The sequence below is a fragment of the Salmo salar genome, chromosome ssa16 (genome assembly GCF_905237065.1).
Source record: "Salmo salar chromosome ssa16, Ssal_v3.1, whole genome shotgun sequence".
NCBI lineage: Eukaryota > Metazoa > Chordata > Actinopteri > Salmoniformes > Salmonidae > Salmo > Salmo salar.
The window spans coordinates 83835443-83850770 of record NC_059457.1 but is presented as its reverse complement, the minus strand read 5'-3'; the positions used below and the strand labels follow the sequence as shown (position 1 = coordinate 83850770).

The 15328-nt window shown below is 49.0% G+C and overlaps 1 protein-coding gene across 1 annotated transcript in view; it reads right to left on the bottom strand.

The window, feature by feature from the left end:
* The window catches only part of LOC123727907 (cilia- and flagella-associated protein 47), a 27462-nt gene extending 22541 nt beyond the window's left edge, over positions 1–4921 (bottom strand). The window contains exon 1 of the mRNA XM_045698252.1: positions 4843–4921. The gene's annotated coding sequence lies outside the window, so the exon portion shown is untranslated. The remainder of the gene's footprint in view (positions 1–4842) is intronic.
* Positions 4922–15328: the final 10407 nt, after the last annotated feature.

Sequence of the window (15328 nt, the reverse complement as noted above, 5' to 3'; positions counted from 1 at the left end):
ACAAGAGGAATACCTATGTAAGAATTCTGTTCATCGACTACAGCTCAGCATTCAACACCATAGTACCCTCCAAGCTCATCATCAAGCTGGAGGCCCTGGGTCTCAACCCCGCCCTGTGTAATTGGGTCCTGGACTTTCTGACAGGCCGCCCCCAGGTGGTGAAAGTAAGAAACAACATCTCCACTTCACTGACCCGCAACACTGGGGCCCCACAAGGGTGCGTTCTCAGCCCTCTACTGTACTCCCTGTTCACCCATGACTGCGTGGCCATGCACGCATCCAACTCAATCATCAAGTTTGCAGACGACACTACAGTGGTAGGCTTGATTACCAACAACGACGAGACGGCCTACAGTGAGGAGGTGAGGGACCTCGGAGTGTGGTGTCAGGAAAATAACCTCGCACTCAATGTCAACAAAACAAAGGAGATGATCGTGGACTTCAGGAAACAGCAGAGGGAGCAGCCCCCTATCTACATTGACGGGACAGTAGTGGAGAGGGTGGAGAGTTTTAAGTTCTTCGGCGTACACATAACGGACAAACTGAAATGGTCCACCCACACAGACAGCGTGGTGAAGAAGGCGCAGTAGCGCCTCTTCAACCTCAGGAGGCTGAAGAAATTTGGCTTGTCACCAAAAACACTCACAAACTTTTACAGATGCACAATCGAGAGCATCCTGTCAGGCTGTATCACGCGTGGTACGGCAGCTGCTCCGCCCATAACCGGAAGGTTCTCCAGAGGGTAGTGAGGTCTGCACAACGCATCACCGGGTGCAAACTACCTGCCCTCCAGGACACCTACACCACCCGATGTCACAGGAAGGCCAAAAAGATCATCAAGGACAGCAACCACCTGAGCCACTGCCTGTTCACCCCGCTACCATCCAGAAGGCGAGGTCAGTACAGGTGCATCAAAGCTGGGACAGAGAGACTGAAAAACAGCTTCTTTCTCAAGGCCATCAGACTGCTAAACAGCAATCACAAACTCAGAGAGGCTGCTGCCTACATTGAGACCCAATCACTGGACACTTTAATAAATGGATCACTAGTCACTTTAAACAATGCCACTTTAAATAATGCCCCTTTAACCTCTTACATCTAGATGTGCCGCTAGCCGGAACGCCTCGCCAATATCCAATGATAGAGCGTGGCGTGAATTACAAACACCTCAGAAATCCAAAAACTTCAATTTTTCAAACATATTACTATTTTACACCATTTTAAAGACAAGACTCTCCTTTATCTAACCACATTGTCCGATTTCAAAAAGGCTTTACAACGAAAGCAAAACATTAGATTATGTCAGGAGAGTACCCAGCCAGAAATAATCACACACCCATTTTTCAAGCTAACATATAATGTCACAAAAACCAAAACCACAGCTAAATGCAGCACTAACCTTTGATGATCTTCATCAGATGACACTCCTAAGACATTATGTTATACAATACATGCATGTTTTGTTCAATCAAGTTCATATTTATATCAAAAACCAGCTTTTTACATTAGCATGTGACGTTCAGAACTAGCATACCCACCGAAAACTTCTGGTGAATTTACTAAATTACTCACGATAAACGTTCACAAAAAACATAATTATTTTAAGAATTATAGATACAGAACTCCTTTATGCAATCGCGGTGTCAGATTTTAAAATAGCTTTTCGGTGAAAGCACATTTTGCAATATTCTGAGTAGATAGCCCGGCCATCATGGCTAGCTATTTTGACACCCACCAAGTTTGGCACTCACCAAACTCAGATTTACTATAAGAAAAATTGGATTACCTTTGCTGTTCTTCGTCAGAATGCACTCCCAGGACTTCTACTTCAACACCCAATGTTGTTTTTGTTCCAAATAATCCATAGTTATATCCAAATAGCTGCGTTTTGATCTTGCGTTCAAGACACTATCCGAAGGGTGACGCGCCGGCGCATATCGTGACAAAAAAATTCAAAATATTCCATTACCGTACTTCGAAGTATGTCAAACGCTGTTTAAAATCAATTTTGATGCGTTTTTTCTCGTAAAATAGCAATAATATTCTGACCGGGAGACCTTGTTTTCGTTCAAACACTGAAAATAGAAAATGGAGTCTTCACATGCACGCGCGCCCCGTGTCATTGTTCTCAGAACGACCACTTTCCAAATCCCCTACTGTTTTTCGCACAGGGACTGCAGAGTCATCATTCCCCGTTCTGACGCCTTCTGAGAGCCTATGAGAGCCTTAGAAAATGTTACGTTACAGCAGAGATCCTCTATTTTTGATAAAGAGGCTATAGAAGGACAAGAAATGGTCAGACAGGGCACTTCCTGTATGGAATCTTCTCAGGTTTTGGCCTGCCATATGAGTTCTGTTATACTCACAGACACCATTCAAACAGTTTTAGAAACTTTAGGGTGTTTTCTATCCAAATCAAATAATTATATGCATATTCTAGTTTCTGGGCAGGAGTAATAACCAGATTAAATCGGGTACGTTTTTTATCCGGCCGTGAAAATACTGCCCCCTATCCTAAACAGGTTAATAATGTTTACATATCTTACATTACTCATATCATTGTTTATACTGTATTTTATACCATCTATTGCACCTTGCCTATGCCGCTCGGCCATCGCTCATCCATATATTTATATGTACATATTCTCATTCACTCCTTTAGATTTGTGTGTATTAGGTAGTTGTTGTGAAATTGTTAGATTACTTGTTAGATATTACTGCACTGTCGGAACTAGAAGCACAAACATTTTGCTACACTCGCATTAACATCTGCTAACCATGTGTATGTGACCAATAACATTTTATTTGATTCAGGACAATAAATTACTGTGAGGTGTCATATACATAGTTAATGATTGTGAGGTGTTATATACATAGTGAATTATTGTGAGGTGTTAAATACATAGTGAATTATTGTAAGGTGTTATATACAGTTGAAGTCGGAAGTTTACATACACCTTAGCCAAATACATTTAAACTCAGTTTTTCACAATTCCTGACATTTAATTCTAGTAACAATTCCCTGTCTTAGGTCAGTTAGGATCACCACTTTATTTTAAGAATGTGAAATGTCAGAATAACAGTAGAGAGAATGATTTATTTCATCACATTCCCAGTGGGTCAGAAGTTTACATATACTCAATTAGTATTTGGTAGCATTGCCTTTAAGTTGTTTAACTTGGGTCAAAAGTGTCGGGTAGCCTTCCACAAGCTTCCCACAATAAGTTGGGTGAATTTTGGCCCATTCCTCCTGACAAAGCTGGTGTAACTGAGTCAGGTTTGTGGGCTTCCTTGTTCGCACACGCTTTTTCAGTTCTGCCCACACATTTTCTATAGGATTGAGGTCAGTGTTTTGTGATGGCCACTCCAATACCTTGACTTTGTTGTCCTTAAGCCATTTTACCACAACTTTGGAAGTATGCTTGGGGTCATTGTCCATTTGGAAGACCCATTTGCGACCAAGCTTTAACTTCCTGACTGATGTCTTGAGATGTTGCTTCAATATATCCACATAATTTTCCCTTCCTCATGATAACATCTATTTTGTGAAGTGCACCAGTCCCTCCTTCAGCAAAGCACCCCCACAACATGATGCTGCCACCCCCGTGCTTCACGGTTGGGATGGTGTTCTTCGGCTTGCAAGCCTCCCCCTTTTTCTTCAAAACATAACGATGCTCATTGTGGCCAAACAGTTCTATTTTTGTTTCATCAGACCAAAGGACATTTCTCCAAAAAGTACGATCTTTGTCCCCATGCGCCGTTGCAAACCGTAGTCTGGCTTTTTTATGGTGGTTTTGGAGCAGTGGCTTCTTCCTTGCTGAGTGGCCTTTCAGGTTATGTCGATATAGGACTCGTTTTACTGTGGCTATAGATACTTTTGTACCTGTTTCCTCCACCATCTTCACAAGGTCCTTTGCTGTTGTTCTGGGATTGATTTGCACTTTTCACACCAAAGTACGTTCATCTCTAGGAGACAGAACGCGTCTCCTTCCTGAGCGGTATGACGGCTGCGTGGTCCCATGGTGTTAATACTTGCGTACTAATGTTTGTACAGATTAACGTGGTACCTTCAGGCATTTGGAAATTGCTCCCAAGGATGAACCAGACTTGTGGAGGTCTCCAATGTTTTTTTTTTCTGAGGTCTTGGCTTATTTCTTTTGATTTTCCCATGATGTCAAGCAAAGAGGCACTGAGTTTGAAGGTAGACCTTGAAATACATCCCCAGGTACACCTCCAATAGACTCAAATGATGTCAATTAGCCTATCAGAAGCTTCTAAAGCCATGACATCATTTTCTGGAATTTTCCAAGCTGTTTAAAGGCACAGTCAACTTAGTGTATGTAAACTTCTGACCCATTGAAACATGTGATACAGTGAATTATAAGTGAAATAATCTGTCTGTAAACAATTGTTGGAAAAATGACTTGCACAAAGTAGATGTCCTAACCGACTTGCCAAAACTATAGTCTGTTAACAAGAAATTTGTGGAGTGGTTGAAAAACGAGTTTTAATGACTCCAACCTAAGTGTATGTAAACTTCCGACTTCAACTGTACATAGTGAATGGTGTTATATACTGTACATAGCGAATGGTGTTATATACTGTACATAGCGAATGGTGTTATATACAGTACATAGTGAATGGTGTTATATACTGTACATAGTGAATGGTGTTATATACAGTACATAGTGAATGGTGTTATATACAGTACATAGTGAATGGTGTTATATACTGTACATAGTGAATGGCAACTGGAGGAGACTGTGTGTGTGTGTGTGTGTGTGTGTGTGTGTGTGTGTGTGTGTGTGTGTGTGTGTGTGTGTGTGTGTGTGTGGCGCTCACGCTGGGGGTGATGTGTGTGACCTGGGTCTTGAGGCTGAAGGCCAGGGTGGGTCCAGAGGGGCTGGCTGAGGAGGCAGAGTGTGATGTCAGCAGTAGCACCGCCTCCATGGGCCTCAGGAAGGAACAGGAGTACTGCACGGTCACCTCCACACCACGCCCCCTAGTGGAGAGGAGGACAGAGTGTAAGGGTCAACTATAAGGTGGGGGCAGAGATGGGGAAAGCCATGGGATTAATGGAACACCAGTCTAGACACTGAACACCAGTTGAGAAACAGGCAGCCAGTTAACTCTAACACAGTTAGACAGAGAGAAAGAGAGCCAGGATAGAGAGAGAAAGACAGAGCCAGGAGAGAGAGAGAAAGACAGAGCCAGGATAGACAGAGAAAGACAGAGCCAGGATAGAGAGAGAAAGACAGAGCCAGGATAGACAGAGAAAGACAGAGCCAGGAAGAGAAAGACTGAGCCAGGATAGAGAGAGAAAGACAGAGCCAGGATAGACAGAGAAAGACAGAGCCAGGATAGACAGAGAAAGACAGAGCCAGGATAGACAGAGAAAGACAGAGCCAGGATAGACAGAGAAAGACAGAGCCAGGATAGACAGAGCCAGGATAGACATAGAAAGACTGAGCCAGGATAGACAGAGAAAGACAGAGCCAGGATAGACAGAGAAAGACAGAGCCAGGATAGACAGAAAAAGACAGAGCCAGGATAGACAGAGAAAGACAGAGCCAGGATAGACAGAGAAAGACAGAGCCAGGATAGACAGAGAAAGACAGAGCCAGGAAGAGAAAGACTGAGCCAGGATAGAGAGAGAAAGACAGAGCCAGGATAGACAGAGAAAGACAGAGCCAGGATAGACAGAGAAAGACAGAGCCAGGATAGACAGAGAAAGACAGAGCCAGGATAGACAGAGAAAGACAGAGCCAGGATAGACAGAGAAAGACAGAGCCAGGATAGACAGAGCCAGGATAGACATAGAAAGACTGAGCCAGGATAGACAGAGAAAGACAGAGCCAGGATAGACAGAGAAAGACAGAGCCAGGATAGACAGAGAAAGACAGAGCCAGGATAGACAGAGCCAGGATAGACATAGAAAGACTGAGCCAGGATAGACAGAGAAAGACAGAGCCAGGATAGACAGAGAAAGACAGAGCCAGGATAGACAGAGAAAGACAGAGCCAGGATAGACAGAGAAAGACAGAGCCAGGATAGACAGAGCCAGGATAGACATAGAAAGACTGAGCCAGGATAGACAGAGAAAGACAGAGCCAGGATAGACAGAGAAAGACAGAGCCAGGATAGACAGAAAAAGACAGAGCCAGGATAGACAGAGAAAGACAGAGCCAGGATAGACAGAGAAAGACAGAGCCAGGATAGACAGAGAAAGACAGAGCCAGGAAGAGAAAGACTGAGCCAGGATAGAGAGAGAAAGACAGAGCCAGGATAGACAGAGAAAGACAGGGCCAGGATAGACAGAGAAAGACAGAGCCAGGATAGACAGAGAAAGACAGAGCCAGGATAGACAGAGAAAGACAGAGCCAGGATAGACAGAGAAAGACAGAGCCAGGATAGACTGAGCCAGGATAGACAGAGAAAGACAGAGCCAGGATAGACAGAGAAAGACAGAGCCAGGATAGACAGAGAAAGACAGAGCCAGGATAGACAGAGAAAGACAGAGCCAGGATAGACAGAGAAAGACAGAGCCAGGATAGACAGAGAAAGACAGAGCCAGGATAGACAGAGAAAGACTGCACACTATTACGTAAGATAACCCTCTTTCCAGACACACGTGTTTCACAGCAGCTGATAATCAGATAAATTGATGCACCAAAATGAACGAATGTTGGGAATCAACACAGATGACACATTATCAGTATGGATGAGCCTAGTATGTTGATATTTGTTGCTTACTGCATTAGATTTGACTAAACAGTACATTCTAAATAGTACGCAGTATGATTACTACACAGTATGTAGTTTTAGTAAGCAGTAGACCAGACAGATTTCAGTCAGTCAGAAGAGATGAGATGGGAAATGATCTTCATCTCACAAGGTAACTGAGCAGAATAGCTTCTGGAGTAACACTGCTGTCCTACAGGGTTAGGAGTTATGGTTATGGGTTATGGTTAGGGGTTATGGTTAGGGGTTATGGTTATGGTTAGGGGTTATGGTTAGGGGTTATGGGTTATGGTTAGGGGTTATGGTTAGGGGTTATGGTTAGGGGTTATGGTTATGGTTAGGGGTTATGGTTAGGGGTTATGGTTAGGGGTTATGGTTAGGGGTTATGGGTTATGGTTGGGGTTATGGTTAGAGGCTATAATTTGGGGGTTATGGTTAGGGGATTATATTGGGTTATGGGTTTATTTGGTTATGGTTGGTTGGGGTTTGTTAGGGGTTATGGTTAGGGGTTAGGGGTTATAGTTAGGGTTATGATTAGGGTTATGGTTATAGTTGGGGTTATGGTTGGGGTTATAGGTTATGTTGGTTATGTTGGTGGGTTATGGTTGGGGGTTATGGTTAGGGTTTAGGGGTTATGGTTGGGGTTTGTTTGGTTATGTTAGGGGTTATGGTTATGGTTAGGGTAGGGGTTATGGTTAGGTTATGGGTTATGGTTAGGGGTTATAGTTAGGGGTTATGGTTAGGGGTTATGGTTATGGGTTTATGGTTATGGGTTATGGGTTATGGTTTATGGTTATTTGGGGTTTGTTTGGGGTTATGTTTAGGTTGTTTGGGGTTATGGTTTATGGTTATGTGTTATGGTTAGGGGATATGGTTTAGGGGTTAGGTTAGGGGTTATAGGTTATGGTTAGGGGTTATGGTTAGGGGTTATGTTTGGGGTTATGGTTATGATTGGGGTAGGGGTTATGGTTAGGGGTTATGGTTATGGTTAGGGGTTATGTTAGGGTTATGGTTAGGGTTATGTTTATGGGTTATGTGTTATGGTTATGGTTATGGTTAGGGGTTATGGTTAGGGTTATGGTTGGGGTTATGGTTAGGGGTGGGGTTATGGTTAGGGGTTATAGTTAGGGGTTATGGTTTTATGGTTTAGGGGTTTGGGGTTATGGTTAGGGGTTATGGTTGGGGGTTATGGGTTATGGTTGGGTTATGGTTAGGGTTTGTTAGGGTTATGGGTTATAATTAGGGTTATGGGTTATGGGTTAGGGGTTGGGGTTATAGTTAGGGGTTTTAGTTGGGGTTATGGGTTAGGGGTTGGGGTTTTGGTTAGGGGTTATGGTTAGGGGTTATGGTTAGGGGTAGGGTTTATGGTTAGGGGTAGGGGTTATGGTTAGGGTAGGGGTTATTTTTATGGTTAGGGGTTATGGTTAGGGGTTATGGGTTATGGTTAGGGGTTATGATTTAGGGTTATAGTTAGGGGTTATGGGTTAGGGGGTTATGGTTAGGGTTATAGGTTTGATTGGGGGTTATGGTTAGGGGTTATGGTTTAGGTTATGTTTATTGTTATGGTTAGGGGTATAATTGGGGAATTAGGGTTTAGGGGTTATGGTTATAGTTAGGGTTATGGTTGGGGTTATGTTTGGGTTATGGTTAGGTTATGGGTTATGGTTATGGGTTTATGGTTAGGGGTTATAATTTAGGGGTTATGGTTAGGGGTTAGGGGTTATGGTTAGGGGTTATGGTTAGGGGTTATGGTTAGGGGTTAGGGGTTATGGTTAGGGGTTATGGTTAGGGGATATGGTTAGGGGTTATGGGTTATGGTTAGGGGTTATGGTTAGGGGTTATGGTTAGGGGTTATGGGTTAGGGGTTATGGGTTAGAGATAGAAGGGCTTACTTAGGAGGGATGGTGATGGAAGCTCCTTGGGGCAAAGAGAAATGATGGGCCTCGTTCCCTACGATGGAGGCATGGTAGAACATCAGTCTGGAGGACGGGCTCTTCAGACGCACCTGGAGGGCACACACACACACACACACACACACACACACACACACACACACACACACACACACACACACACACACACACACACACAGGTAAATAATTGTCATATGATGTGTACACACCAAGGCAACGTGAATGATCTTCCCTTTCAGAAAAGGATCTGATTGAACTGCTTTAGAAGGTGGACCGGACAGGCTGTAAGACAGGGTTACCCAGGGCTAGTGCTGTGTGATGGAGAGAGAGAGAGAGACCTGCCTGCTTGGTGAAGGTGTGGTGCAGGCTGTAAGACAGGGTTACCCAGGGCTAGTGCTGTGTGATGGAGAGAGAGAGAGACCTGCCTGTTTGGTGAAGGTGTGGTGCAGGCTGTAAGACAGGGTTACCCAGGGCTAGTGCTGTGTGATGGAGAGAGAGAGAGACCTGCCTGCTTGGTGAAGGTGTGGTGCAGGCTGTAAGACAGGGTTACCCAGGGCTAGTGCTGTGTGATGGAGAGAGAGAGAGACCTGCCTGCTTGGTGAAGGTGTGGTGCAGGCTGTAAGACAGGGTTACCCAGGGCTAGTGCTGTGTGATGGAGAGAGAGACCTGCCTGCTTGGTGAAGGTGTGGTGCAGGCTGTAAGACAGGGTTACCCAGGGCTAGTGCTGTGTGATGGAGAGAGAGAGACCTGCCTGCTTGGTGAAGGTGTGGTGCAGGCTGTAAGACAGGGTTACCCAGGGCTAGTGCTGTGTGATGGAGAGAGAGAGAGACCTGCCTGCTTGGTGAAGGTGTGGTGCAGGCTGTAAGACAGGGTTACCCAGGGCTAGTGCTGTGTGATGGAGAGAGAGAGAGACCTGCCTGCTTGGTGAAGGTGTGGTGCAGGCTGTAAGACAGGGTTACCCAGGGCTAGTGCTGTGTGATGGAGAGAGAGAGACCTGCCTGCTTGGTGAAGGTGTAGTGCAGGCTGTAAGACAGGGTTACCCAGGGCTAGTGCTGTGTGATGGAGAGAGAGAGAGACCTGCCTGTTGGTGAAGGTGTGGTGCAGGCTGTAAGACAGGGTTACCCAGGGCTAGTGCTGTGTGATGGAGAGAGAGAGACCTGCCTGCTTGGTGAAGGTGTGGTGCAGGCTGTAAGACAGGGTTACCCAGGGCTAGTGCTGTGTGATGGAGAGAGAGAACCTGCCTGCTTGGTGAAGGTGTGGTGCAGGCTGTAAGACAGGGTTACCCAGGGCTAGTGCTGTGTGATGGAGAGAGAGAGACCTGCCTGCTTGGTGAAGGTGTGGTGCAGGCTGTAAGACAGGGTTACCCAGGGCTAGTGCTGTGTGATGGAGAGAGAGAGAGACCTGCCTGCTTGGTGAAGGTGTGGTGCAGGCTGTAAGACAGGGTTACCCAGGGCTAGTGCTGTGTGATGGAGAGAGAGAGACCTGCCTGCTTGGTGAAGGTGTGGTGCAGGCTGTAAGACAGGGTTACCCAGGGCTAGTGCTGTGTGATGGAGAGAGAGAGAGACCTGCCTGCTTGGTGAAGGTGTGGTGCAGGCTGTAAGACAGGGTTACCCAGGGCTAGTGCTGTGTGATGGAGAGAGAGAGACCTGCCTGCTTGGTGAAGGTGTGGTGCAGGCTGTAAGACAGGGTTACCCAGGGCTAGTGCTGTGTGATGGAGAGAGAGAGACCTGCCTGCTTGGTGAAGGTGTGGTGCAGGCTGTAAGACAGGGTTACCCAGGGCTAGTGCTGTGTGATGGAGAGAGAGAGACCTGCCTGCTTGGTGAAGGTGTGGTGCAGGCTGTAAGACAGGGTTACCCAGGGCTAGTGCTGTGTGATGGAGAGAGAGAGAGACCTGCCTGCTTGGTGAAGGTGTGGTGCAGGCTGTAAGACAGGGTTACCCAGGGCTAGTGCTGTGTGATGGAGAGAGAGAGACCTGCCTGCTTGGTGAAGGTGTGGTGCAGGCTGTAAGACAGGGTTACCCAGGGCTAGTGCTGTGTGATGGAGAGAGAGAGACCTGCCTGCTTGGTGAAGGTGTGGTGCAGGCTGTAAGACAGGGTTACCCAGGGCTAGTGCTGTGTGATGGAGAGAGAGAGACCTGCCTGCTTGGTGAAGGTGTGGTGCAGGCTGTAAGACAGGGTTACCCAGGGCTAGTGCTGTGTGATGGAGAGAGAGAGACCTGCCTGCTTGGTGAAGGTGTGGTGCAGGCTGTAAGACAGGGTTACCCAGGGCTAGTGCTGTGTGATGGAGAGAGAGAGAGACCTGCCTGCTTGGTGAAGGTGTGGTGCAGGCTGTAAGACAGGGTTACCCAGGGCTAGTGCTGTGTGATGGAGAGAGAGAGAGACCTGCCTGCTTGGTGAAGGTGTGGTGCAGGCTGTAAGACAGGGTTACCCAGGGCTAGTGCTGTGTGATGGAGAGAGAGAGAGACCTGCCTGCTTGGTGAAGGTGTGGTGCAGGCTGTAAGACAGGGTTACCCAGGGCTAGTGCTGTGTGATGGAGAGAGAGAGAGACCTGCCTGCTTGGTGAAGGTGTGGTGCAGGCTGTAAGACAGGGTTACCCAGGGCTAGTGCTGTGTGATGGAGAGAGAGAGAGACCTGCCTGCTTGGTGAAGGTGTGGTGCAGGCTGTAAGACAGGGTTACCCAGGGCTAGTGCTGTGTGATGGAGAGAGAGAGACCTGCCTGCTTGGTGAAGGTGTGGTGCAGGCTGTAAGACAGGGTTACCCAGGGCTAGTGCTGTGTGATGGAGAGAGAGAGACCTGCCTGCTTGGTGAAGGTGTGGTGCAGGCTGTAAGACAGGGTTACCCAGGGCTAGTGCTGTGTGATGGAGAGAGAGAGACCTGCCTGCTTGGTGAAGGTGTGGTGCAGGCTGTAAGACAGGGTTACCCAGGGCTAGTGCTGTGTGATGGAGAGAGAGAGAGACCTGCCTGCTTGGTGAAGGTGTGGTGCAGGCTGTAAGACAGGGTTACCCAGGGCTAGTGCTGTGTGATGGAGAGAGAGAGACCTGCCTGCTTGGTGAAGGTGTGGTGCAGGCTGTAAGACAGGGTTACCCAGGGCTAGTGCTGTGTGATGGAGAGAGAGAGACCTGCCTGCTTGGTGAAGGTGTGGTGCAGGCTGTAAGACAGGGTTACCCAGGGCTAGTGCTGTGTGATGGAGAGAGAGACCTGCCTGCTTGGTGAAGGTGTGGTGCAGGCTGTAAGACAGGGTTACCCAGGGCTAGTGCTGTGTGATGGAGAGAGAGAGAGACCTGCCTGCTTGGTGAAGGTGTGGTGCAGGCTGTAAGACAGGGTTACCCAGGGCTAGTGCTGTGTGATGGAGAGAGAGAGACCTGCCTGCTTGGTGAAGGTGTGGTGCAGGCTGTAAGACAGGGTTACCCAGGGCTAGTGCTGTGTGATGGAGAGAGAGAGAGACCTGCCTGCTTGGTGAAGGTGTGGTGCAGGCTGTAAGACAGGGTTACCCAGGGCTAGTGCTGTGTGATGGAGAGAGAGAGAGACCTGCCTGCTTGGTGAAGGTGTGGTGCAGGCTGTAAGACAGGGTTACCCAGGGCTAGTGCTGTGTGATGGAGAGAGAGAGACCTGCCTGCTTGGTGAAGGTGTGGTGCAGGCTGTAAGACAGGGTTACCCAGGGCTAGTGCTGTGTGATGGAGAGAGAGAGAGACCTGCCTGCTTGGTGAAGGTGTGGTGCAGGCTGTAAGACAGGGTTACCCAGGGCTAGTGCTGTGTGATGGAGAGAGAGAGACCTGCCTGCTTGGTGAAGGTGTGGTGCAGGCTGTAAGACAGGGTTACCCAGGGCTAGTGCTGTGTGATGGAGAGAGAGAACCTGCCTGCTTGGTGAAGGTGTGGTGCAGGCTGTAAGACAGGGTTACCCAGGGCTAGTGCTGTGTGATGGAGAGAGAGAGAACCTGCCTGCTTGGTGAAGGTGTGGTGCAGGCTGTAAGACAGGGTTACCCAGGGCTAGTGCTGTGTGATGGAGAGAGAGAGAACCTGCCTGCTTGGTGAAGGTGTGGTGCAGGCTGTAAGACAGGGTTACCCAGGGCTAGTGCTGTGTGATGGAGAGAGAGAGAGACCTGCCTGCTTGGTGAAGGTGTGGTGCAGGCTGTAAGACAGGGTTACCCAGGGCTAGTGCTGTGTGATGGAGAGAGAGAGAGACCTGCCTGCTTGGTGAAGGTGTGGTGCAGGCTGTAAGACAGGGTTACCCAGGGCTAGTGCTGTGTGATGGAGAGAGAGAGAGACCTGCCTGCTTGGTGAAGGTGTGGTGCAGGCTGTAAGACAGGGTTACCCAGGGCTAGTGCTGTGTGATGGAGAGAGAGAGAGACCTGCCTGCTTGGTGAAGGTGTGGTGCAGGCTGTAAGACAGGGTTACCCAGGGCTAGTGCTGTGTGATGGAGAGAGAGAGAGACCTGCCTGCTTGGTGAAGGTGTGGTGCAGGCTGTAAGACAGGGTTACCCAGGGCTAGTGCTGTGTGATGGAGAGAGAGAGACCTGCCTGCTTGGTGAAGGTGTGGTGCAGGCTGTAAGACAGGGTTACCCAGGGCTAGTGCTGTGTGATGGAGAGAGAGAGACCTGCCTGCTTGGTGAAGGTGTGGTGCAGGCTGTAAGACAGGGTTACCCAGGGCTAGTGCTGTGTGATGGAGAGAGAGAGAGACCTGCCTGCTTGGTGAAGGTGTGGTGCAGGCTGTAAGACAGGGTTACCCAGGGCTAGTGCTGTGTGATGGAGAGAGAGAGACCTGCCTGCTTGGTGAAGGTGTGGTGCAGGCTGTAAGACAGGGTTACCCAGGGCTAGTGCTGTGTGATGGAGAGAGAGAGAGACCTGCCTGCTTGGTGAAGGTGTGGTGCAGGCTGTAAGACAGGGTTACCCAGGGCTAGTGCTGTGTGATGGAGAGAGAGAGACCTGCCTGCTTGGTGAAGGTGTGGTGCAGGCTGTAAGACAGGGTTACCCAGGGCTAGTGCTGTGTGATGGAGAGAGAGAGAGACCTGCCTGCTTGGTGAAGGTGTGGTGCAGGCTGTAAGACAGGGTTACCCAGGGCTAGTGCTGTGTGATGGAGAGAGAGAGACCTGCCTGCTTGGTGAAGGTGTGGTGCAGGCTGTAAGACAGGGTTACCCAGGGCTAGTGCTGTGTGATGGAGAGAGAGAGACCTGCCTGCTTGGTGAAGGTGTGGTGCAGGCTGTAAGACAGGGTTACCCAGGGCTAGTGCTGTGTGATGGAGAGAGAGAACCTGCCTGCTTGGTGAAGGTGTGGTGCAGGCTGTAAGACAGGGTTACCCAGGGCTAGTGCTGTGTGATGGAGAGAGAGAGAGACCTGCCTGCTTGGTGAAGGTGTGGTGCAGGCTGTAAGACAGGGTTACCCAGGGCTAGTGCTGTGTGATGGAGAGAGAGAGAGACCTGCCTGCTTGGTGAAGGTGTGGTGCAGGCTGTAAGACAGGGTTACCCAGGGCTAGTGCTGTGTGATGGAGAGAGAGAGAGACCTGCCTGCTTGGTGAAGGTGTGGTGCAGGCTGTAAGACAGGGTTACCCAGGGCTAGTGCTGTGTGATGGAGAGAGAGAGACCTGCCTGCTTGGTGAAGGTGTGGTGCAGGCTGTAAGACAGGGTTACCCAGGGCTAGTGCTGTGTGATGGAGAGAGAGAGACCTGCCTGCTTGGTGAAGGTGTGGTGCAGGCTGTAAGACAGGGTTACCCAGGGCTAGTGCTGTGTGATGGAGAGAGAGAGACCTGCCTGCTTGGTGAAGGTGTGGTGCAGGCTGTAAGACAGGGTTACCCAGGGCTAGTGCTGTGTGATGGAGAGAGAGAGAACCTGCCTGCTTGGTGAAGGTGTGGTGCAGGCTGTAAGACAGGGTTACCCAGGGCTAGTGCTGTGTGATGGAGAGAGAGAGACCTGCCTGCTTGGTGAAGGTGTGGTGCAGGCTGTAAGACAGGGTTACCCAGGGCTAGTGCTGTGTGATGGAGAGAGAGAGACCTGCCTGCTTGGTGAAGGTGTGGTGCAGGCTGTAAGACAGGGTTACCCAGGGCTAGTGCTGTGTGATGGAGAGAGAGAGACCTGCCTGCTTGGTGAAGGTGTGGTGCAGGCTGTAAGACAGGGTTACCCAGGGCTAGTGCTGTGTGATGGAGAGAGAGAGAGACCTGCCTGCTTGGTGAAGGTGTGGTGCAGGCTGTAAGACAGGGTTACCCAGGGCTAGTGCTGTGTGATGGAGAGAGAGAGACCTGCCTGCTTGGTGAAGGTGTGGTGCAGGCTGTAAGACAGGGTTACCCAGGGCTAGTGCTGTGTGATGGAGAGAGAGAGAGACCTGCCTGCTTGGTGAAGGTGTGGTGCAGGCTGTAAGACAGGGTTACCCAGGGCTAGTGCTGTGTGATGGAGAGAGAGAGAGACCTGCCTGCTTGGTGAAGGTGTGGTGCAGGCTGTAAGACAGGGTTACCCAGGGCTAGTGCTGTGTGATGGAGAGAGAGAGACCTGCCTGCTTGGTGAAGGTGTGGTGCAGGCTGTAAGACAGGGTTACCCAGGGCTAGTGCTGTGTGATGGAGAGAGAGAGACCTGCCTGCTTGGTGAAGGTGTGGTGCAGGCTGTAAGACAGGGTTACCCAGGGCTAGTGCTGTGTGATGGAGAGAGAGAGAGACCTGCCTGCTTGGTGAAGGTGTGGTGCAGGCTGTAAG